The sequence below is a fragment of the Macaca nemestrina genome, chromosome 13 (assembly GCF_043159975.1).
Source record: "Macaca nemestrina isolate mMacNem1 chromosome 13, mMacNem.hap1, whole genome shotgun sequence".
NCBI lineage: Eukaryota > Metazoa > Chordata > Mammalia > Primates > Cercopithecidae > Macaca > Macaca nemestrina.
In genome coordinates, this window is record NC_092137.1 from 109,840,982 (window position 1) to 109,864,185 (window position 23,204).

At 49.0% G+C, this 23,204-nt stretch overlaps 2 long non-coding RNA genes across 5 annotated transcripts in view; one reads left to right on the forward strand and one right to left on the reverse strand.

Moving 5' to 3' along the window:
* Positions 1-2,961, forward strand: part of LOC105471851 (uncharacterized) — a 331,670-nt gene extending 328,709 nt beyond the window's left edge. For all 3 annotated transcript variants that reach the window (XR_011612027.1, XR_011612024.1, XR_011612026.1), the window contains one exon: positions 1,439-2,961. This is a non-coding gene — a long non-coding RNA (uncharacterized lncRNA). The remainder of the gene's footprint in view (positions 1-1,438) is intronic.
* LOC139357947 (uncharacterized) lies at positions 46-23,015 on the reverse strand. 2 transcript variants are annotated; one of them, XR_011612031.1, is made up of 3 exons: positions 19,156-23,015; positions 17,127-17,275; positions 46-310 (listed from the first exon to the last, which is right to left on the reverse strand). It is a non-coding gene; the product is annotated as an uncharacterized lncRNA (long non-coding RNA). The 2 variants fall into 2 exon arrangements; XR_011612030.1 differs by lacking the exon at positions 19,156-23,015 and adding an exon at positions 17,454-19,144.
* Between the last annotated feature and the right edge of the window lie 189 nt (positions 23,016-23,204).

The following is a 23,204-nucleotide window of genomic DNA, read 5'->3' on the forward strand; positions in this document are numbered from 1 at the left end:
GCACATAAGAGAAACCTCTGAGGACACAGAGAGGACGCCGTCTACACAGCACGGGCTGAGGCCCCAGAGAATGCAACACTGCCCGCACCTTGATCCCAGGCTTCCAGTCTCCAGATAAAAGGAAATAAGATGCTGTTGTTTAAGCCGCACGGTCTGTGGTGTCCGTTATGGTACCCAGCAGACTGACAGAATGGGTCTCACAGTCGACTCCTTACGCTGGATCCATTTTGAGCTTTGCGTGTAGAGTGAGGAAGGGTCCAGTCCATCCTTTTCCATGTGGATACCCTAGCTGTCCCAGCACCATTGAGTTCTGAAAGGAAAAAAGTAAAGCAACCCTTACCGTCCTTTCTCCATCAAGAGATTAGAAGATACACTGAAAAATCGTGGACAATTTTCTCAGTTTAAGCCAGTAGTTTTCAAATTTTTGGGTCTCAGGAACCCTTTGCACTTTATTCAAGATCACAAAAAAGCTTTCTCATCAGGCCGGGAGTGGTGGCTGCTCATGCCTGTAATCCCAGCACTTTGGGAGGCAGAGGCAGGTGGATCACTTGAGGTCAGGAGTTCAAGACTGGGCTGGCCAACATGGCGAAACCCCATCTCTACTAAAATACAAAAATTAGCCTGGCATGGTGGCAAACACCTGTAGTACCAGCTACTAGGGAGGCTGAGGCACAAGAATCACTTGAACTCAGGAGGCAGAGGTTGAAGTGAGCTAAGGTCACACCACTACACTCCAGCCTGGGTGGCAGAGTAAGAATCTGTCTAAAAAAAAAAAAAGATAACAATTTAGTTTATTTTACAACGATAAAGTCATTACATCTTAACACAGTCTTCAAGAAGAAACCATTTTCCAAAATAAGTAGCAGCGTGGCAACAGTTTGTACTGCTGTGAAAACACCTAACATCTCTGCACCTCAGACAGCGGGTTCTCACGCCTGCATCTACGTTCAGTGGGCTAGAGAGCCGTGGCTGAAGTTTATGAAAGAAGTCCGACCCCACGCTGATATACAAGTAGGAAGCAGTATTTTCATTGTGTTTTCAGATCATTTTAGGTATTCTCTGTTGCCAAATGTAACAAGTGGCACTTCCGCACAGGCTGTCTGCAACGCAGAGACTGCGCTCTGGTCGACGGGCCTTTCTGCCCCAATTCCTTCTAAGTCGACTGGTCCGTCCTGCACTTGAATGGCTTTTACCAGCACACGATTTTGTAATCACACATTGGTTAGAAAACACTGGTTCAGAATTATGAGCAACTTCCACATTTCGTTCTATATCAAAAAACAAACAAAAACACATCAATATCACCATTGATCACATGAGAAAGTGGTGGACACAAGATTTTTGTATTTTAATACTCATTGGAAAGCTCAAATGTCTATCATTGGGAATAATGTAAGGTACTTTCCTTGAGATGAAAGTCATTTTGTTCATTTTTCAGGCCACACCTGCAAATACCTCCATCTGAAGTGGCATCGTTTGCAAGTCATTCTTTCTATAAAGGCGGCCGTTAGCGGAAGAAGTGGTTCTGCAGGTTCATAGCTCAGAGGCACCAGTGCTCTCTCAAGATAACCATAAAATCCGCAGAAGACGCACCTGTGCACACTTCCTGTTTCTCACTCAGAACATTCCAGAAGGAACCCTGAATCCCGATGCCGCAGTGGGACTGAAGTTTACTCTCACCCACACAATAAACCCAGCGAGCTCCCCCAGCCCCCACCCCGAGGCCACAGCCTTGGTCCTCTGTCTGGTCTAGGAGGGCTCCTGCAGCTCCAGCCTAACAGGGAAAAGCAGGCACCCACATGTCAGAAAGCCCTCCCAAAGCCCGGCGAGCACTTCTGCTTATGTGCCAGCTAAGTGCGTTTGAGACGGATACAACCAGCTGTACGGCAGGCAGCGAGGTACCCAGCAAATACTCAGGGTTCATGTTACTGAGGAAGGAAGGTGAACAGCGAGATACCCAGCAAGTACTCAGGGCTCACGTTATGGATGAGGAAGCCAGGCAGATAATGAGGTACCCAGCAGGGTTCACGTTTCCGAGGAGGAAAGGAGGGTGAAGACAAGGGGGATGGAACAGCCTGTCATAAGCTTTAGCATTTACAAGGCTCACTGAAGATTATCCGATTTGATCTTAACAGCTCACAAGATAGGCAGAGGCACGGCTCTTTCACTTCATAAAGAGATCCCGAGAACTGATGATGACCGCGTGCTCTTCCCACAGGCTCCCAGAAATCATTCTCAAATCATCTCTCAGTTGTATACATGTGATAGTATCTCAGTCACGTCCCCTCTCTGCAGGGGAATTTTAATGCCGCCCTGCTGTTGCTTCGCACCCCTGCCCTCTCCTGCATGTCAGCCATGCCCACCATCCATGGGGAGTCTGCACCACCCCAACCCCGCTGCTGCTGAGGGCTTGGATCACCCTTATCTTTCATTTCCACTTACAGGGACCTGTTCTTCCTTCAAATGCAGCTCAAACTCTCTCATTGTGTGAGAAGCCTTTTCCAGCCATCACAGCCGTCATGTGTAAAATCAGTCTGTGGAATGCTTCATTCAGGAGGTACTTATGTTGACTCATTGGCTGTGATCAGGACCAAATTCTGAGCAAACCAGGTGGTCCCCGCTCCCCAGCTCTGCTCCAGTGCACTTAAAACAAGGATTCCTGGAAGCACCTTTTTAGCCCAATTCACGCATGAGTCTGCCCCACACCCTACAGAAAAGCCCTGATGGTCGGCGGTCAGGGCTCGGGGCCCCCAGGTGGGTAAGGAGAGCTTAGTGCCCTCTCTGGACTTGTCACTCAGAGACCCGTGGCTGGAAGGGAAGAAACTTGCATCCTGTGAAACATCCAGGCCCCGAGACCCACTCAGGAGCAGAAAATGGGGAAAGAGCCTCGAACACACCCATGGGAGGGCAGACAGCAGGAGCCACGGAGGCCACCAGGAGGGAGGGAGGCAGGCAGTGAGGCCAGAGGTGATGTGGCCAGGAGGGAGTTGATGTCGCCAGAGGTGACGTGCTGTGGGGAGGAGATGTGGCCAGAGGCAACGTGGCCAGGGAAGGAGACACGGCTGGAAGTGACAAGAGGGGTCTCCAGGCCTCAGATTGTGCCTGATTTTTAGATGACATTTTAATTAAGATGTTATATCTAACTTTAATGAAAAATAGCAATTTAGAACCATTGTGTACATTTAAAGCACGATACAAATAGACATTTCCCAAACCAAAGAACAGTGCATTAAAGGAAAAAATAGCAGCTCACCAAAAAAAAAAAAAAAAAAAAAAAAAGGTGAGTAAAAAAAAAATTTATTTAAGATCAGAAATAAAGAGATCCTACAGCTCTTCTAGTCCAATCCCCACTCTAACGTGAATGGGGGGAAAAAGAAAGTAGATCCTAGTCAGTCAGAATTAAAGACAAAACCGATCCAATTTACCTTCCACATGACAGAAAACAAGAAGCTCATCAAGGAATCCCTACAAACAGTAGCTTTAGTAGTTCCCAAAATGCAAAATTCACCTACAAATTAAATCAACTGCTAAGTGTGTATAGAGTAATTCTTTTCATTATTGCCTTCCTCATCCCCAGGGGCTTTTTTAGACCTTTTTTCCCCAATTGCTTCCAACACCCAGGAAATTTAAACCCCACAAGTAAACCGTGTCTCGATTCATCCACAGCGTCCTTTAGAGCAGACAGTCCGTTGCTCTAAGACGTTCTTGTCACCTAAGCACCGATTACAGCCTGAGAACGCACAACACGTACTCACACGAACTCTGACAGACAATAGGTGAGATATGGCACATGAGGAGGAAGACAAGATAAATGAGCTTCACCGACACCCCAGATCCGAGAAGTGAAACAGGCAGCCTGCTCGGGTGCAGGTGACTCCTGGAAAACAGCCAAGGGCAGCATTTGGAGAAGCAGCACCGCAGGCCAGGAGGGTCTGGGGGCTTTAGAAGGGAGGGGCGCGCCCCAACCAGGTACTGGGGGATTCAGAAGGGAGGGGTGCCCCGACCAGGTTCTGAGGCCTCAGAGGGGAGTGATGCCCCAATCACTTGCTGGGGGCTTCAGAGGGGAGGGCCACCGTGACCTCGTGCTGGGACTTCAGATGAGAAGGCGCCCCGATCGGCTCCTGGGGGCGGCAAGACAAGCCCAGGGTTCCGTCCTCACTTTTCACTCCCTACTTCCGAATCTCGTCCTGAAGTTGCAGCCAGTCCAGGTATTCATTTACCCATAAAATTATCTGCGAGTAACACAAGTCACTAATCCACACAGATCTGAGTCCACAGATACCTCCCAGAGATGCCACCATCTCTTCTGGTAGAAGAGCAGCCCAGGGGCCCACGCTGCTAGGAAGGGAGACTGTCTCCAGCCTGATGCTGCAGAGTCCTCAACACAAAGTCTACCTTCGGGAACATGCCGTCTCCTACAGAAGCAACTAGGGGCATGTAGGGTTTTTTTAAATCTTTTTTTTCTTATGACAGAGTCTCCCTTTGTCACCCAGGCTGAAGTGCAGTGGCTCAATCTCGGCTTGCTGCAACCTCTGCCTCTCGAGTTCAAGTGATTCTTCTGCCTCGGCCTCCTGAGTAGCTGGGATTATAGGCGCCTGTCACCACGCCCGACTAATTTTTTATATTTTTAAGTACAGATGGGATTTCACCTTGTTGGTCAGGCTAGTCTTGAACACCTCACCTGACCAGCAGTGAGGGTGGAAGGGGCGCCATGTGAGTGCCCCTGAAAACACACACAAGCCTGGCTGCTTAAAAGGAATGAATATAGCTCAACACTCCTATGTGAACATTGATGTGTCTACTGCCTTACAGAATCCTCCTAGCTGAGCTGCAGGAATCTTCCTTGGAGCCTTTTCTCACCTACACTGCCTACAGGTGTCCACTGGGCTCCCTGGGCAGTATCGTGTCTTTGTTTAGAATATCACAGTATTTGGAGGCCTGTTTAATCCCAAGTCAGAGCCTTATCATAACTCAGACACCATCCCTCAGGGCTTGTGGGCCAACTTCGGCTAACGCAGGCTGCTCCACAGTGCCCTGCAGATGGGCTTGGTGCATCCACACGATTTTAAGATTTAGGGCTGCCGTGTTCTGCAGTCACAGATGCGGACTTACTTATTCATCATGACTGAAGGCAGCACGTGTTTTTATGTTCCTTCTGTAATGGTAATAATCATGGCAACATTTCCTTGATCCTTAAAAAAGCCTCCTAACAGCAGTTGCATTCCACCCCCTTCCTTAAAATTAATAGAATTTACCAAACTAGGTGAAATCAGTCTTCATGAGCAAGTGACAAATCAGTGTTCACTCAATGGCATAGTAGCTGGGCATAGAGTGTACGTCAACATCCCAAACTAAGCACCCATCACAGTTATTCCTAACTCGCAGGAAAGCTAGAAAAATTAGAGGGCTTAAAACATACTTATAAATGAAAATAACAAGAAACCAACGTTTCTGAGGAGCATTTGTTAGCCCAGCAAGGAAAGCCATTAACCAGTGCTGATTATATTGCATTTGATTACAGCAGCCAAAGACGTGTCCAGAGGAAGAGAGTTTTAAAGATTAGTCTTGCGGTAAGAATGGTTGCTTAACAAGTTCACGCTACTGGGCTACACCAATCGTCAATTACAAAGCAAGGCAAACGAGCGTGAGTCTTTTTCCTTAATCCTTAATGCGTCAAAAATTACCACATTGGCCAAGCTGGTCTCCAACTCCTGATCTCAGGTGATCCGCCCGCCCCGGCCTCCCAAAGCGCTGGCATTACAGGCATGAGCCACCACGCCTGGCTGAGAAGTGTTTGACAGAGGCTGAGTGGAGGCTCCTGTCCCTTCCTGGGACATCCACATCCCACCCAGTTTCCCATATCGACTATGACACTCGAAGCATCACAGCAAGGGCAGCTGCATCCCCGCAGTTCTCTGCACTAATGCCACAGTTGCGTGAGCAGCCACAGCCCTGGAGCTGCCACTCAGCCTTATCGTGCTGGCACAAGCACAGCAGAAACTACCAAGCCCCCAAAAGAAGGAGGAGTGGGGACCCAGGGGAGTCAACCAGGAAGGAGGAATGCGGCTCAGGAGAGTAGGGAGGTGTGGGGGCCCAGGGCAGTGAACCAGGAGGGAGGCGTGGGGGCCCAGGGCAGTGAACCAGGAGGGAGGCGTGGGGGCCCAGGGCAGTGAACCAAGAGGGAGGCGTGGGGGCCCAGGGCAGTGAACCAGGAGGGAGGCGTGGGGGCCCAGGGCAGTGAACCAGGAGGGAGGCGTGGGGGCCCAGGGCAGTGAACCAGGAGGGAGGCGTGGGGGCCCAGGGCAGTGAACCAGGAGGGAGGCGTGGGGGCCCAGGGCAGTGAACCAGGAGGGAGGTGTGTGGTCCAGGGGAGTGAGCCAGGAAGGAGGAGGGAGGAATGAGGTCCAGGGAATGAACCACGAGGGAGGAGTACAGTCTATGGGAGTAGGGAGGAGTATGATCCAGGGGAGTGAACAAGGAGCCTCTAGGGGTAGCAAGTTCACACACCACAAATACCTCCCAATCCATCCGCATGCAGGGAGGGGACGGACACCACGCAGGACCTGCAGCGCTTTCTCCTCGCAGAAGAGGAGTGAGGATACCGGCTTATGCATGAAATCAGAGCTAAAGTTCTACCACGGTGGGGAGACGCTTCACAGCCCAAATGGGTGCAAAAAGAAACCAATCATACAAGATCAGTGGATGGAATGGGATCAGAAATTTAAGCCTGTAACAAGCTTTCAGAAAAAACTTCACTTGATCTGCAAGATGACTGCAGCTCCGCTTGATCATTTCTGCAAGTGCCTAACTCGCGATGAGCCATCGCAGAGCCGTTCAAGAGGAGTAACAAAATCAAAACGCCAAGGCATGCTCCATATTTTAGATAGCCTGCAACAGTATGGAAATGAGCAGCGGTGCCAGAGCTTTCAAGTTTGTTTGAAGTAAATTCCAGCATGAGGGCAGCATCTTCCGGGCTGAAGCAATGAGGTGGGCTCCTGCTCACCGCATGGGAGACCAGCTTTCCCCTCAGCTGCTGTCAAGGGTCTGCAAACCATGATCCCCGACTGAGCCTTGGCCAGGGAACCAGAAGTGGTTTTTACCCTTTGAAGTTTTAACAAAAGAAATATATGCAGAGACTTCTGTGACACACAAAACATAACACGTTGCCTACCCTGCCCTTTACAGGAACTTCTAGGTTTGGTGTCAGTCACAAAATGTTTCTATAAAATAATGTCACTGATTCTCAAGCATGCCAGGAAAAGTCACACTTCTCAACAACCCTCAATGGACATGCACCATCCTGTGTGTTTCACACAGATTTTAGTTTTTTAAAAGCCAAAATAAGGGAGGTAATTCAGCTAAGTATTATAGTAACACAATTTGAGATACTTACTGATGTGTGACAACAGAATAATTGGCATTCCTGTGACCCAATAAACTAGCTGAAACAAAAAATAACAAATCAAAGCATGTTTTGGCATCTCAAAGTGATCAGTGAAATTGGGAATAACATTCAGTTAAATGATACTTAAAAAAAAAAAAAAAGCAAAAACAAAACAAATACCACTAAACCATCACTCCTTAAATGTATTTACCTACTGCTGCAAAATAAAGTGGAGAGACTTCTTAGTGCAGAGTAATAATCAGCCATCGTCACCATGAAAGAGACCACTGTGCAGGCTCAGGCCCTCCAGCCCACAAAGGCAGGGGGAGGGAGCAGAAACGATGGCCAGAAAGAAAGGGACAGGGCAACCATGACCTACTCAGCAATTGTACCCTCCCACCTTTCTTGTGGACTTACAATTTTGGAGCCATCTGGGTTTACCTTCCTATGTCCATAAGTCAGCAAGTTCTCGAAGCCAGAAATCTACAATGCTTCTGGCCGCCAAGTCCTCTTGGCCTTCCCCCATGTTTTAGGGCCCCATCAGCTCACCCCTGAATAGTATCAATGGCCACGGAGATCCAGTCAACCTTGCACTCCACAAACTGAAGTATGCCAGGAGCCACTCGAGGCTGCCACTGCCATGATTAAAGGTTTTCAGAGACAGTCGCCAGCACTGCACAAGTCCATGTGGCTTCACCGGGCGCAAAGCGGCTCCAGCATTCCATCCAGTCTGTCGCTGCTACCATAGCTGTGAGTCTAGGATGTGTCAGGAAGGGAAGGAAGACACCATGTAGATCATCTCATTTAAGCTTCAATGTCACAAGGTGGATTTTGTTGTGCCCGTTTTATGGATCGGGAAAGCTTTAAGGAGGGCAAGCACAGGGCCCTGCTGACACAGCAGCAAGCTCCGCAGAGGCCTGGGCATGACCCCCGCCCCACGCTCCCTGGGTCCTGATGTCCACTCCTCCCCCGTGGGAGCCTGATCCTGAATCTGCCTGAATTGCTACCATTCCTAAGACACGACTCATGTCTGCCCACCTCCTCCTTTATCTGTTTCCCCCAGCCCAGAGGAGTGTGCTCTTCCATCCAGCCAGACATCAGGCTTCAGTACCTGCACCTGACACCACTTCAGCCAAAAGCTTCTCTCAAACCTCCCCCAACACCTGCCGGTCACACAGGTCTGCACCCATCGCCTTTCTCAGATGAATTCTCACATATTCCTGTGTAGCACCATCCAGCTGATTATAGTCTGAGAGGAGGAAGCTTCGTAGAGAAGTCCACATTCTACTTTGCTCCCAGCATTCCGTCTTGCATGAGGCAACCGATTAACAGCAAATTCATTTCAGCACAACATTTCCATTTGAAGAAAAGCAGGGCATAGAACTCTGGTCATAATTAAAAGCTTGTTTCGTTCGTCGTTTGAAATTCCATGTACTGCTGCAACAGCAGCACCCCCTCCTCGCCAGGCTCTGCCTAAAGGATATCATTCTTCCAGCGCACGACTCCCATCAGAACCCCGGCAGCAAGAGCCACGCAGGTTTCCCAGTGCCTCCGGCTGTGGCTTCCATGCTAGGCCAGCACTGACACGATGGGAGTGGTGTCCCTAACAACTACAGGATCGGAAGCTGGCCGACTGCTCTATAGAATGCAGACATGTTAGTAATCACTGACAGTTCCACTGACAGGCTGCTCAGCTAAACTGGGAAAACTCCACAAAATAGAACCCATGGGGAGCACTTCTCTCTCCAACCTGGCAGCAAACGGTGGCTGTGCAGACGACCTCTTCGGGATAACCATCGACTGCATCTCAGGTCAGCAAACAGCCCCGCTGAGGGCCAAAAAATCAGCTCCCCCCAGCCCTAACTTCCTAAGGGTCAGCCCTCCCAGGCCACCTCTCCTGGAAGACCAGCTCTGAGGCACCCATGACGGTCAGGAACCGACTCTGGGACTCATTTCCCAGGCTCCTGCCCACCGCCCTCTCTCTTCTTCCTCCTCCTCCATCTCCCTCTTCACTCCCATCCTCTCTCCCACTTTCACTTCCCTTCTCTCCTTTCCTCTCCCTCCTTCATTTCCTTTCAGTCCTCACCTTCCTCACTGCACTTCCCCATCCAACTCAGCTGACGCATTCTCAGGTCAGTAGAGGGTTTTCTTTCACTCTATGTTTTTATTGCAACGATCATTCTTAATGAACAGAAACCTGTTTCGGACCATGTGGATGCCACCTCATGACCAACTGCTGCCCCGCGGCCCCGTGTCCACTCAGTGTCCTCACGGCACAGGTGCCCAGTAGTATGGCTGTGACCAGGGGTAGCAACATGGGACATGGGAGAGGTATCCCAGCCAAAAGGCTCTGCAAAGCCTCCCCAGCAAACCGGAGCAAGGCCCAGGGCGGTAGGGAGAGCGCTGTGCTCATGCTGTAGGCAGTTCAGCTTCTGCAAACTGTCCATGGACTGCAAATTACTTTGTTTCCATGGTTACAAAAGAACCATAAGCATTCTGAAATATGTTCTTGGTTTCATGTTTGCGAAATCTAAGCAACATCATAAGAAAAATCACTGAATTCTGTCCGAGGCTCTAGGGGTGTTTTCCTCTCTGAAAGGAGCCCCTTCTGGGACTTGGGATTGAGTGACAGCCTTCAATCACGGTTCTCCTGGTGGTAACAGGGAACTCCTCAGCCTGCTGGGAGCTGGGGCCCTCGACAGCCTCATGGCTCCACACGCCAGGCTTCTAAGGATCACACGTGTGCAGATAGCAAAGCTTGCTGCACACACGCCAGGTGCTAACAAGCCCCAAACTTCTCACTCATACTTGCTAACTACATCTCTTCTCCCAGCCTCCATGGCGTTTCACACTCTGCCTTTATATAGAGATGAACCATGCGTCCTGAGTGCTACAAAGATTCACCTCCTTCCGGGCAGAAGGGTGCATCTTTCCATCACGGGGTCTTCACGCGAGCCGGCCCAGGATTTGCAGAGTGGGTGAGTCTAACGTTGATGATACTTTCTCAATATTCCCTTCACACCCTTCCAAAAACAAGAGTACTGCCAGCTTCTTACCGAGGTTGTAATGAGCAAAATATTTTTCTCTTATTTGTCACTTTTTAACGTAATACTAGCGAAGAATGTGACTCTACATGTACACTGTAAGCACCCACACCGTGAACATTCTGCTCTCCCGTGACTGTATTCAGAGGTCACAAGGACAAAACTTCTCCATAGTAGCCAAAATATATACATTTATTTATTTATTTATTTATTTATTTATTTATTTATTTATTTTAACATGACTTCCACTCATCTGAAAGTCACAGATGTGGCTTTTCCTTCATAAAAAGATCCAAAGGATCCACAAGCCAGGTTTAATAAACACGTTGGTCCAGGTAGGAAAATGATCCTTCAGTTTCCCTCCCCTCAAAGACCAGGGCAGCCAGGAAGCTGCGCTCTCCAGTCAATGACAGCCGGCAGGATTCCCTAAGTAAGCAACCGGAAGATTCCCATCTCGCAGAGCGCGCCTTTCAAGACAAAGAACATACTACCCAACTGAGGACTGAGGCAGTAAAGAAACATGTTTTCGGCCGGGTGCGGCAGCTCACGCTTGTAATCCCAGCACTTTGGGAGGAGGAGGCAGGCGGATCACAAGGTCAGGCGATCGAGACCATCCCTGCTAAGACGGTGAAATCCCCGTCTCTACCAAAAATACAAAAAATTAGCCAGGCGTGGTAGCGGGCACCTGTAGTCCCAGCTACTCGGGAGGCTGAGGCAGAAGAGAGGAGTGAAGCTGGGAGGCAGAGTTTGCAGTGAGCCAAGATCACGCCACTGCACTCCAGCCTGGGCGACAGAGCAAGACTCTGTCTCAAAAAAATAAATAAATAAATAAAAATAAAAATAAAAATAAAAATAAATAAAAGTAAAAATAAAAATAAATAAAATTAAAAATGTGTCCTCATGTTTTGGCCTTTGAGACAAAGCCTCTTATTTAATCGAGTTCTGACTGAATTTGACTCACAGTACTCTGGCAGATTCTTCATTCTCTGGTGAGATAGACGAATGTCACAGGGTGAGGGCAATGCCAGCCCTTTCAGGGTCAACTTTTTGAGGAGTGATGTCTGGCAGAACACAATCCAACACCATAGTAGGATCCCCCACCCAAGAACTTAGATGCTTTCTGGTACTTACTCTGTCTGCTTGTTTCCCTTTCTTGAATTCAGCTGAGGGGAAAAAAAAAAACAAAAAAATCAAAACCAGAAACGAACAGCCCATGTGTTTTTGTGTCTGAAAAGTTAATACATCCACATCCAACTTTCTAAATGAGACACGGCAGGTATGATGGTCACCGAACAGTGGCCACTGTTGACAAAATGCAAAGTCTTCTGCAAACATGAACGAGTTTCTAGGAATACAAAAGTCAAGGGAATTTACTCCACATATTAAAGCTGTCAAGGGTGCTCATCAAAAATGTACTTAGAGGTTTTCCTTTAAAGTTATTTTTGAAGATTTTTAAGTTGCAATACTTAAAAGCCTCTGGGAAAAGAAAGGATACAGCTATCTGGAAGATTTATACTAAATGATTTTCATGTCTTTTTGATAAAGTTAAATAAGATCAGCCTTGAAGTAATGGGTTCCACTACTCTGAGGCTGTGGATGGAATCCACACCACGAGACAATTGAATAAACAGCAAGGCTGCACACACAGGATGCAGGCAGTGAGCCAGCCTGACTATAGTCATGTTCTGGGTCAGTTCTACCCAGTTCTGCCCAGGCCCCACTGGAGATGAAAACCTGCCCTGTAGAAGCCTTCAATCCCCACCTTTCAAAATCTAATCCTCTTCAACTGAGGCCCGAGTCCAAAAATCTACTGACATCTTAGCCCGCGTTAGACCAGCTGTCCCCCAGCCTTTTTGGCACCAGGGATGGGTTTCATGGAAGACAATTTTTCTGGGGGCTGGTTTTGAATTGCAACTGTTCCACCTCAGGTCAGGTATTGGATCCTCATAAGGAGCACCTCCGAGATCCCTCACATACAGTTTACAATAGGGTCCCAGCGCCTAGGAGAACATGCGGCTTACAAGAGGGTCCCAGCGCCTAGGAGAACACGCGGATTATGATAGGGCCCCAGCACCTAGGAAAACATGCGGCTTACGAACAGGTATTATATCTACGAGAACAGGTATGAAATGAATTGGTAAAGCCAAAATCCACCGGATCTACCACTCCAAAACAAACACCACTCTCCAATATTGATGTGAGCCAAAAACATGGAAGTCCTGAGGGCCCACACTGACCACAGCCAGACACCACTTCTGCAAGAAGCAAGCACGCGCCTAGAGATCACCCGTGATGACCCAGGAGAGCAGTTTGAGCAGAGACAAATGTGAAGGAGAGGCATATAGGCCAGGGTGCTGGGTGTGCCCGTCTTTGTGACCTCACTGAGATTGCTGACCTCTAGCCCTTGGTGTCTGTCCTATGGAGGAGGTAGCCCCCAAATCCCTGCCTCCCTTCAGCACTGACTGAGGTGGCCCTGAAGTCTCCCCAGGGCTGAGACTGCTTCTAAATCCTGTTAACTGCACATCCACATAAAAAACAAAAAACAAAATATCAAGTATGCAGATGGGAAAACAAAAATACGTGAATCCTCCCTTATTCAACAGGCATTTAAAAAGTATCAGGAAAATTGTGATAGGCTTTAAACAACCACCAGCTATCACGTCCTGTTGACATGTTTTAGCTAATCAGGAACATCTTTACCAAGCACCTGTGTGTTCAGGAAATCAGTTGACAGGTCCCAAATAACCTCGGAGCCTGCGACCTGGCCCTCACTCACGCACATCACCTCTCCAGAAGAACCAGCCCTGGACACCTTTCAAATGGTGAGGAACAGGAACAAGGGTAGCTTTCCCTCAACACCACAAAACAAGCTCGACCCCGAGGAGCCCGGAGAACAGCGACGTTTGTTTAGATGCTTTCCCACTGACCTTGTCAGAGGGAACGTTCCCATCCCACACGGCCCAGTGTTTTACTCTCCCTGGGATACCAGCAGCCATCAACCCTCAACAAGCTGGAAACAGAGGCCAAGCTGACAGGAGGCCTCTCTCCATTCCCTACTGAATTCGCTCAGGACACGGATGTTCCCAAACACACACGGCCCCGAGTATTCCACACCTGGAGAACATTCAAACAACAGACGCTGCAAAGACGTTCCCCTAAAGAGAAACTCAGTTTCTAACTTCCCTTAGGGAAAAATATGAGATCCAGAACTTTCCAAAAAATCAAGTGTGGGATGAGGCCACTCACCTCTGGCACTTCCTAACCTTGCCTTCCCACAGGTGCTCAGGCATGGCCCCGTGACAGCCCCGTCCACCCAGGATGGCAGCAGGCCTCAGGCAGCCAGCACCTGGGCAGCTGGCGAAGCAACCCCAGGGTGAAAACGGCATCCCAGGCACCACTTCCCGGAGCCCCTCAGCAAGAAAAACAGAGGCGGGACAGAACTGAGGGCTGACTTGAGGCTGGGGAGCCACAGACCCGCACAGCTCAATCATCAGACATGCTCTTCTGTGGACAGAGCCCAGGGTGAGGCCAGCACAGAGACCCTCATGCTGGCTCCATGAACCAGCGTCCTCCAGGGCTGCAAGTTTGTGATCACAGCTTCAGAATTTGGTTGCAGAATCTTCTGGAATCAAAGACACACCTAACTGTAAAGCTGCCAGGACAGCAGGGCCCAGGAGCAGGCTCAGGGGAGGACCACGTAGAAACCCCACACACAGCACACACGTGTGCATGCTTACTCCACACATGCCACCCCTTCACCCAATACTATACGTGCAAACGCATGTATGCACTCCATACACACCCTCAAATACACTCACCAAATATGATGCGTGTACACACTCCACACACACCCTCAAATACATATGACACACATGAACATGCTCACTCCACCCACACCTGCTTAATACACTCACCACACACGCACAAACGTGACACACCTGCACACTCATTCCAGACATCACACCCCTCACCAAGTACACAGGTGCACACAACCCCAAGTCCAGAACCTGCAGACTCCACAAGCTTTGGTGTCCCCCACTGTTTCTCTCATCACATGAGATCCACACACAGGTGTCATTTACTGACATCTAACACCCGGGGGGGCCCTTAGAACTGCAGTCACAAGTCGACTTCATTCAGGCATTCATCACCAGCCTCCTGAAGCCATCTCCTGTCCCCACGGGGAGCGGGGGCCGACATCGGAGACGTCACTGGGCTTACAGATCCCCAGGCTGGAAACCCAGCAAAATCAGGAGGGCTCGGCCACGGCCCTGGAGGGAGATGGGTACTGGCTCAGGTATGCGAAATATGAGTCCTCATTTCCATACAGTGTCACCTATGGCAGCATCAGGTGAAAGCCAGTGGTTTGGCATTCCTGGGATAGACAGTCCTGGAATTACAAGGGAAGCTTTTTACTCCTCCCCTCTGAACACATGAGGTCCTTGGTCCCCTCATATCTAACACTGGGAATCCGAATCGGTGACTCCTTGTCCACCTGAGGACCACCCAAGAGGATCCACACACTTGCTACAACAGCAGCACTGCACCTGGTCTGCAGGGGAGCAAAGCAAATCCCACCTTTATGACTAAAACTGGATTACCCCGACACTGGCAGCCTGCAGTGTGTATATCGTCAAGCTCCCACATCTGCGCCACCTGCAAGAGGAACACAAGCCCTTAGTCCCAGGTTCTCAGGACGGCCTGTGAGGTGGATGCTGGCACCCTTCTCATCTCCCAGTGGAGAGGAGAGAAGGCCAGGATCAGGCCTGGTGTATCAGGAGGGTTGGGGTTCAAACCCCATCTGCCTCACAAAGCAGCCCTTCCCGTTCAAGTGACTTCTATCATCAGCCTTAAAATGTACCACAGTTACCAGCAATTCTGAGTGCTGTTCCTTGGGACGTCAGAAGCAAACATTTTGTTAGAAAGATTTTGCCAAGTCTGCTTTCAAAATCCTGTGTTATGAAATGACTAATGAAAATTTGAGCTATGAAATAAAGCACATAGTTAAATGAATCCCAAAATGACTATCGCGAAGGAAGTTTTAATTTGAAGTGAAAAATATCCTCTAAATGACATCAGCCAGAATTATCATCAATCATTACTGATCCCATATGCTTCATGAATTATACAGCATCATCTCAGATATGAACTTAAAACCGTTAGCTGAATGCACATTTCACCGCAACCAAAGTTCTGCTATAATAAGTAGCACAGGCGTCTCTGGAGAGGATTTTAATTGGGACTACAAACAATGCGCATGATCGTGGTAAGAGCTTTCATGCTGGCTGTTCTCCAAGGTGCAACACAGAGAAACACCACTAACCTCAAAGAAACCTGCTGCTCTGTAATGAGATGAGAGATGAGAGATGATGTGGACGGACTACTGTAAATATTTGAAAAGGAGAAACAATGCAAGGAAAGAATCGTATCAGTTACCCTTCACATTCTTAGAAAAAAAGGTTTTTCTTTTGGGATGATTTAAAAAGAAAATGACATTTCTGGATTTTTTTTTTTAACTTTTCTTTCTGAGACAGGGTCTTGGCTCTGTCGCCAAGATTGGAGTACAGCGGAGCAATCGCAGCTCACTGTAGCCTTAAGTGATCTTCCCACCTCAGCCTCCAGAGTAGCAGAGACCACAGGCACGCACCACCACACTCAGCTAATTTTTCTGTTATACAGATGGGGTTTTGCTATGTTGTCCAGGCTGATCTTCAACCCCTTCACCTCAAGTGATCCTCCTGTCTTGACCTCCCAAAGATTTAGCCTAAGCGACCATTTCTTATAGGAAAACAGACATTAGAGCAAATGCATTTCTATAAGATTTTCTACCTCTTTTCACTGGGGAAAAAGGTAACTTGCCTCCAAGGGTTGGAGACAAAGACGTTACTGCAGACAAGAGTGCTGTGCATCCCAGGAACCACTACACCACGAGGCACGGCCGTGCACCCTGGATGCCGGAGCAGCACATGAGGCTAGCACAGGCCGACGCCGGCCCTCTCCAGAAGCAGGTCTATCCTTCCCTCCTCTCCTCAGCCCCCTCTCCCTTCAGGCCTCAGTGGCTGCTGACAGGGGAGAGGCCACAACTAGAGGAGGCTCTCAACTCCACCAGGGACAGGAGACCCGGACGCTGGGGACTCAACTGCTGCCCTTGGCACCCACCTCCTTCTGGTTCAGCCTTCTCAGGACCCAGGCGTGGCCACTTTGACCCTCTTTCCCTTCTGTGGCTCCTACAAAAACCAGTCCAGCGAGCCCAGGCTGCCTCACACTCCAGGGACACCCGGCACAGGCCCCCTCCATGTCCTTATCCAAGCTCCTGGGGCCAGAAGGGTCTTGCAATATTTCACTTTCCAGTTGAGCATCCCCAGACTGAAATCCAAAGTGCTCTGAAGGGTATTTCCTTCGAGTGTCATGGGGAAGCTCGGAATGTTTCAGGTTTCAGAGCATTTTGGAGTAGGGACTCTCAGCCTTAATTTGAACCTCTTCAAGGAAGCCACACACTGAAGCCCCCGATGTCAACCCTACACAATCCCAGCACACCCTCTGAAGTCCTCAGCAACAGATTTTCTTTCTTCAAAAATAACCACAAGTCACAAACTCACACGCAATCACAGAAGGGGGTTGTGGACACCCGCACAGATGATGAAATTTAACTGTCACATTTTTACCTGGGTAATTTAAAGTCATTCCTCAAAACACACCTGTTTTACTGAGTTGCATTTTAAGGTGAACACACACAAATCATTTCAGGGAAACAAACGTCTCTTTGGGCTGCGTGTGGTTTCTTGACTCCCGTGAATAACTCAGCGTTCACCCTCACTTCTGGATAAGGGAGACGATGCAAAGAAATCTGTTAAAACAAAGACATGAAAACAAGTTTAAGAAGTGTTTGAAAGGTTCCTCCTGTCCCCCCGGAGGGGAGATGAGGACGCCTGGAAAGCTCATGGGGGACAGGAGCACAGCCTCTTCGGTGTGCCATGGACGCCACCTCGCCAAGCCTCGGAGAGGATGATGCCTGGAAGACTCACAGGGGTGGGAGCACAGCCTCCTCAGTGCTTTCTACACTCAGCAGCTTCAGAAATTCCCGTAGAAGCAGAACACATGAGAATTGAGACTGGAACACCCCAAAGAAAGGGGACGAGGGGTCAAAAAAAGCATTCGATCATTACCAAGGAGCGCGGGCATGAAGCCGCTTCAAAGACCATGTGAGAAGTCACTCATAGGCGTTTCAGAAAATAAGGGTAGTGCGAGATTGCTCGATTAGCTCAAACAGGCTGCTGTCCCTCAGGCCATGAAGTCCCTGAGATGAGCCTCTCAGTGAGCAGAAGTCACTTGCATCTCTGCCAGAGAAAGTACTACAAGCCGACACATAACGTCATGAAACCTGGGCTTCAGCCCGTCGACAACAGTGAGTCTGACACGGTACATCCCTCCAGATGGTCAAAGACCCCAGGGATTCATCAGACAACCTCAAAGGGCTGTGTCTGTCCAGCCCCTTTTCCAAGTTCTGGATGATTTTTCCTAATGTACTATAAGCAGCATGTTCCAGTAGAGACGCCATTCACTGACTCTGGGTCCTCTTAATTTTGAAATTAGAAACACACTTGGCCAGGCACAGTGGCTCATGCCTGTGATCTCAGTACTTTGGGACCACCTCTCTTTCTTGAGGAATCAGCTGGCGATCATCTCCTTGTGGAGGGCTGCCCTGACTTCCAACTCTCTCCAGCAAGGGCAGAAGCCGTCCTCGGTATTTCCCCAAAACTCAGGCCAAGTATGAAGATGGCGCAGATGCTAGCTGTGCCTGGGATGCCATGGGCAGTGTCCCCAGATGCTCTGCACATGGCCCAGGGCACCGCCTGAACACAGCAAGTGCTGAAGAAATCAAACTGACGTGCGCTGACCTCTGATAGGGCCCCCTTCACCATCCACATCTGTCTCCCCTCTGGACAGTAAAATCCACAAGACAGGGAGGGCTTGTCTCACTCATCTTCAAACTCCCAGGGTCACCCTGGTAGGTAAAGGGGACTCAAATGTCTTCTGAAGGAAGCCACTGGTTAGCTGCCGAGTTAAAGGGCCTCTGAAATTCAGAGCTCTGCATAGGAGTCCAGCACATTTTATTATGAATGACCCCAACCACGGCAGAAGTGGCCGTGGAACCAGTAGTAACCAATTCAGGGTTTGTTCACTGTTTCTCAGTTCATTATCACAACTCATTCTCACAGAGCAGCCGCGCACAGATCCTCAGACGTCTACACAGAGTGGGACGATGGCGCCGAGTCACGCCAACGTCCTGTTGCAGACTGGGAGACACCGGTCAGACACGGACCCAGGCAGAGCACAGATCTCGCGTTAAATTAGCTCCGTGTAAACAGCACTCCCTGAGGCCCTTTCCTATCCCCACAGCTTTTACAAATTCAACTCTTGCACCTGACACCTAAGAATACTGGACACCCCCATGTGAATCCCCCATTTACCTCCCAAAATGACCGGGCATGGTCGAGTACAAAACATTTCAACATAAGGGAACTGGAGGGCATGTGGGGCTTTCTCGAGTCCCTGCTGCCTCCTAATGGGAGGGCCCAATGCTTCACACCCCTAGTGAAGGGCGGGTGTCTTCGGCCCCCTGGCTTTGACCTGGAGCTAATCAGCATTAACTAATTTCACTTTCCAGGACCAACTTCAAAGGCCTGCAAAGCCAGAGAAGGGAGAGGAGATGGAACACGCCCTCACCTCAGACCTGCTGCAAGCACGTACTTCTCAGATGCGTCCCAAGGTGCACAGCGTGTCCGATGCCTGTTTCACATCCATCGACCTGCAGGTCTTCTATGTGGCATCAGCCTCCTGGGCACTGGAAACAAGAGGAATAATGGCAAGTCCCCTCTGCAGCAAAGGTGAGGAAAAGGGACCCAATGCAATGGAACTGTCCTTTTTCTGACAGTCTCAAAACAGAAGGAAAATACTGTACAGCCAACTTCCCCTCACGCAGGTTCATTTACCTGTGACTCAGAGGCCATGACACACAACTTCAGGTTCTCACCGATTCCTATTTTCCCCATCCAGGAAGCCTTTGTTTTTAATATCGTACGAACTTACCATTTTGTAGACCAAAAACAGCAAATATTGGCAGTTTCCTACAGTTCAACCGAATAAAATATGATCATGGCCTTTAGTGAAACCATGAAGAAAAGGTGGGTATCTCAATATGTGTTTCCAGACGGGCTTTGTTCCTGAAGCACTAACTCTGTTCACTCAGGATTTTAGACACTGAAGAATAAACATCAATATCCCACCAAGAAAACCAAAAGGATGAAATAATTTCGCATCCACCTTGGAGCCTTTTTAGGACAAGGCAGGACACAAACTTTTAAAAAGCTGCAGTTGTCCCTCTGTATACACAGGGACATGGATTCCAGAACACCCCCCGAGTTTACCCAAATCTATGTATCCACAGGACCTGCGGCCACCCTATGGAACCGCATGTAGGAAACGTCAGCCCTCCACAAAGCCAGGTTTTTTCAGTAAGGGTTGGTTGGAAAATAATTAACATAAGTGATCCTTCGAAGCTCAAAACCCATGTTGTTCAGGGTCAGCTGCATTTACTACTTGTGTCGTATCTGAGGCCTGAAAGCCATCATTCTCGATACCTTAACGTGATGGTTAACAAACTAACTGTTCTGATTAGAAAGAGGAAAAAGCTTATTTTTAAGCTGACAATGAGAGTGGACGCGGCTACGGTGAACGGAGAACAGACCTAAGCCAGCACCAAGGCTGGGGTGACTGCCTGTGCTCAGACCCACCAGGGCCTGTTCCTCCATCTCCCTCTGCTGAAAGGGATAACCGCTCCTCCCCCACGAGTAAAGGGCCTTTTTTAAATATTCACACGAGAAGTGCTATGAAAAGCTGAAAGGTCACAGATAACATTTTTAAAAATAAACGTTAACGTAAGCATTTAACAAGCCCATTATGACTTAAAAAAAAAAAAAAAGATATTAACTTCCTGGGTGCGGTGGCTCATGGCCGTTTTGGTGGTTGAGGTGGGTGCATCACCTGAAGTCAAGAGTTTAAGACCAGCCTGGCCAACATGGTGAAACCCCGTCTCTAAAGAAAATACGAAAATTAGCTAGGCATGGTGGCAGACGCCTGTAGCTCCAGTTACTTGGGAGGCTGAGGGAAGAGAATCACTTGAACCTGGGAGGGAGAGTTTGCAATGAGCCGAGATCGTGCCATTGCACTTCAGCCTGGGCATTGAGTGTGAAACTCCATCCCAAAAAGAAAAAAAAATTATAAAGTTTTCCTTCCAATGAACCTATCATTCAGACACCGAGGTATACTATAGCTACTTATTCAGCCCTGAGATACACCACAGGAGATATAGGCGAACAGGACACAGTTCTTCTCTGAAAGAAGGCTGCACCCTCAACAGAAGGGAGGCACACCCTCCGAATGGAATCGGCATAGGGAACAGATGCCGCTGCAGGTGGAACTGGCTGCACAGAGCACCCACTCAAGTGTCTGAGAAACAAGGAGCCGTTGATGCCAACACCTTCCATACCTGAGCTGGGGTAGTGGGGAGCCTGTCATCACCACCACCACCACCCGGGACAAAGAGCCCTAGAACCACACAACGAGCTTACAAACTCACCGAGACGATGACCGAGCAATGTGCGTGGAGTGATGCGAACACGCAGACGTCAGGGCGACGCACGGCGTTGGTTTTGTGCATCAACCTGAGCGTGCCCGGGGTGCCCAGATGGCTGGTTCTGCATTATTTCTGTGTGAGATGCATGTTTGCCTCTGGACTGAGTGGACACCCATCCTCGCCGGTGTGGGGGGCACCACCCTATCCACCCAGGGCCCGAGTAAAACAGCAAGGCAGGGAAAACTGGGTTCACTCCACCTGTCTGGCTGATGGGCCAGTGACATTTGTCTTCTGCAGCCCGTGCTCCTGGGTCTCAGCTCCTCAGACCCGGGTGGGATCTGCACCCTCAGCTTCTCAAGTCTTCAAGCCACACCCTCCCAGGACTCTAGCTTGCAGGCTGTGGGTCCTGGGGCTTCTTGGACTCTGTAGCCCCTGCAGCAGCCCTCCCTCTGGAGACACACGCACACCCGGCTGGCTGTCTCTCTGGAGAGCCCTGACTAAAAGCCGCCCCTAAAAGTGGTCTTCAGAGTTTCTTTCTAGCCCTAAGATCCCAGCGCCCCTCCTACAATTCTAGGCGGAAAGGTGAATGGAGACCAATGGACAGAGTTGTGCGCGAGGACACGCCAGGCAGCAGCACTGGGCAGGAGGGCACTAACGCTCACTAAGCATAGAATCAATGTTGCTTGCCACAACAATGAGAACCGTAAAGATTTCTTCAAACAGAAATGAGTTTGTTTCATGATTTGCTCTTAATACATAAGAAAGCATAAAAGTAGGCCTATTAACAATTACGTAAGTCTTTAGAGGCCCTTGAACTACTTCTGTCCCTTTGTGTTTTTATAGAAAATAAGCCTGAGGTTAAAGAGAACAACATCACTGGCCACTGCTGGGGCCACGCGAGGACACAGCTTATACCCCTGAGGTCCCTGGGTGCCCCGAGTCCTTCCCTTGCTATTTATGGCAATGTGGAAGAAACCAGGAGGTCTGAGCATGGACCTGACCGTGCTCCCAGGGGCCGAGGAAAGCACCCATCTGTCCAGTCTTCTCTCCACCCCGCCGTTTCCTCCTACCCAGACTCTTGGGCTGACGCGGTTCATGCACTCAGCACGCCATCATTAAACGTTTAGCTTCGCATCACAAGGGCCTCCTCTGGCCTCCTCTGACCACTCCCGAACCTGCAGCCTAGAAGTTTGGGGTTGCAGTGATCTGTCATTGCACTACTGCACCCAGCCTGAGAAACAGAGTGAGACTGTCAAAAACAAACAAAAACAAATTAAAGGAGTTCAAATGAACTCGCCCATACCCTTTAAATTTTCATTTGGGTTCATGGGGTGATCTAGTTCCTTTTTCCCTTGCAATACATGAATAATCTAATAATTAAATATAATCTAACAATTAAATGGGAAAATTTAATTATTTTCCCATTTCATTATTCCCTATCTCAGGGAAAAAGTTAAAATTATTCCCTATTTCACGGAAAAAGCTAAAAATCATTTTAAACCTTCCTTCCACAAAACAGTATACTCAGTCATCTCTATCTGCTGTATCATGTGGAATTCAGTTTCACATGTCTACAATACGGTTTTTGTTAAACAGCGTTTATGTAGACAGGCAAGAGAAAGAAACACTTGGTCTACGTAGAAGCAGCAGAAGACACGTTTTAACAGAAAAGGGAGAAGATACCACCATGTGAATCTGGAAATTGTCCTCATCTTGTCCACACACACAGAAAACACCCAAGCACGTGCCTAGTGTCCAACAGGAGCACAGAAAGGACAGGGGTCCCTCCAGTTGTTTAATGACCAGCCCCACTTGCCACCGCCACATAACAAAATCCGCACGGCAACTTCAGCACGTTTCATTCACGATTCCACGGAAATCAGGCTGAAGAACATACAGATGTTTTGCCCACATTTAAAAATCCAAGTGTGGGACTCATAGAAGTAAAACACACTATGGATTCACTTAACTTTTCCAAATTTTTACTTGGAGAAACCTATAAAGTTCTTGTCAGTTACATCCTTAAGTTTTTCAATAATTTTTAAATGCAAAGGTCGGGCAAGACTTGTAAAGAGGTACACACATACGGCCCGGCGCGGTGGCTCACACCTATAATCCCAGCACTTTGGGAGGCCGAGGT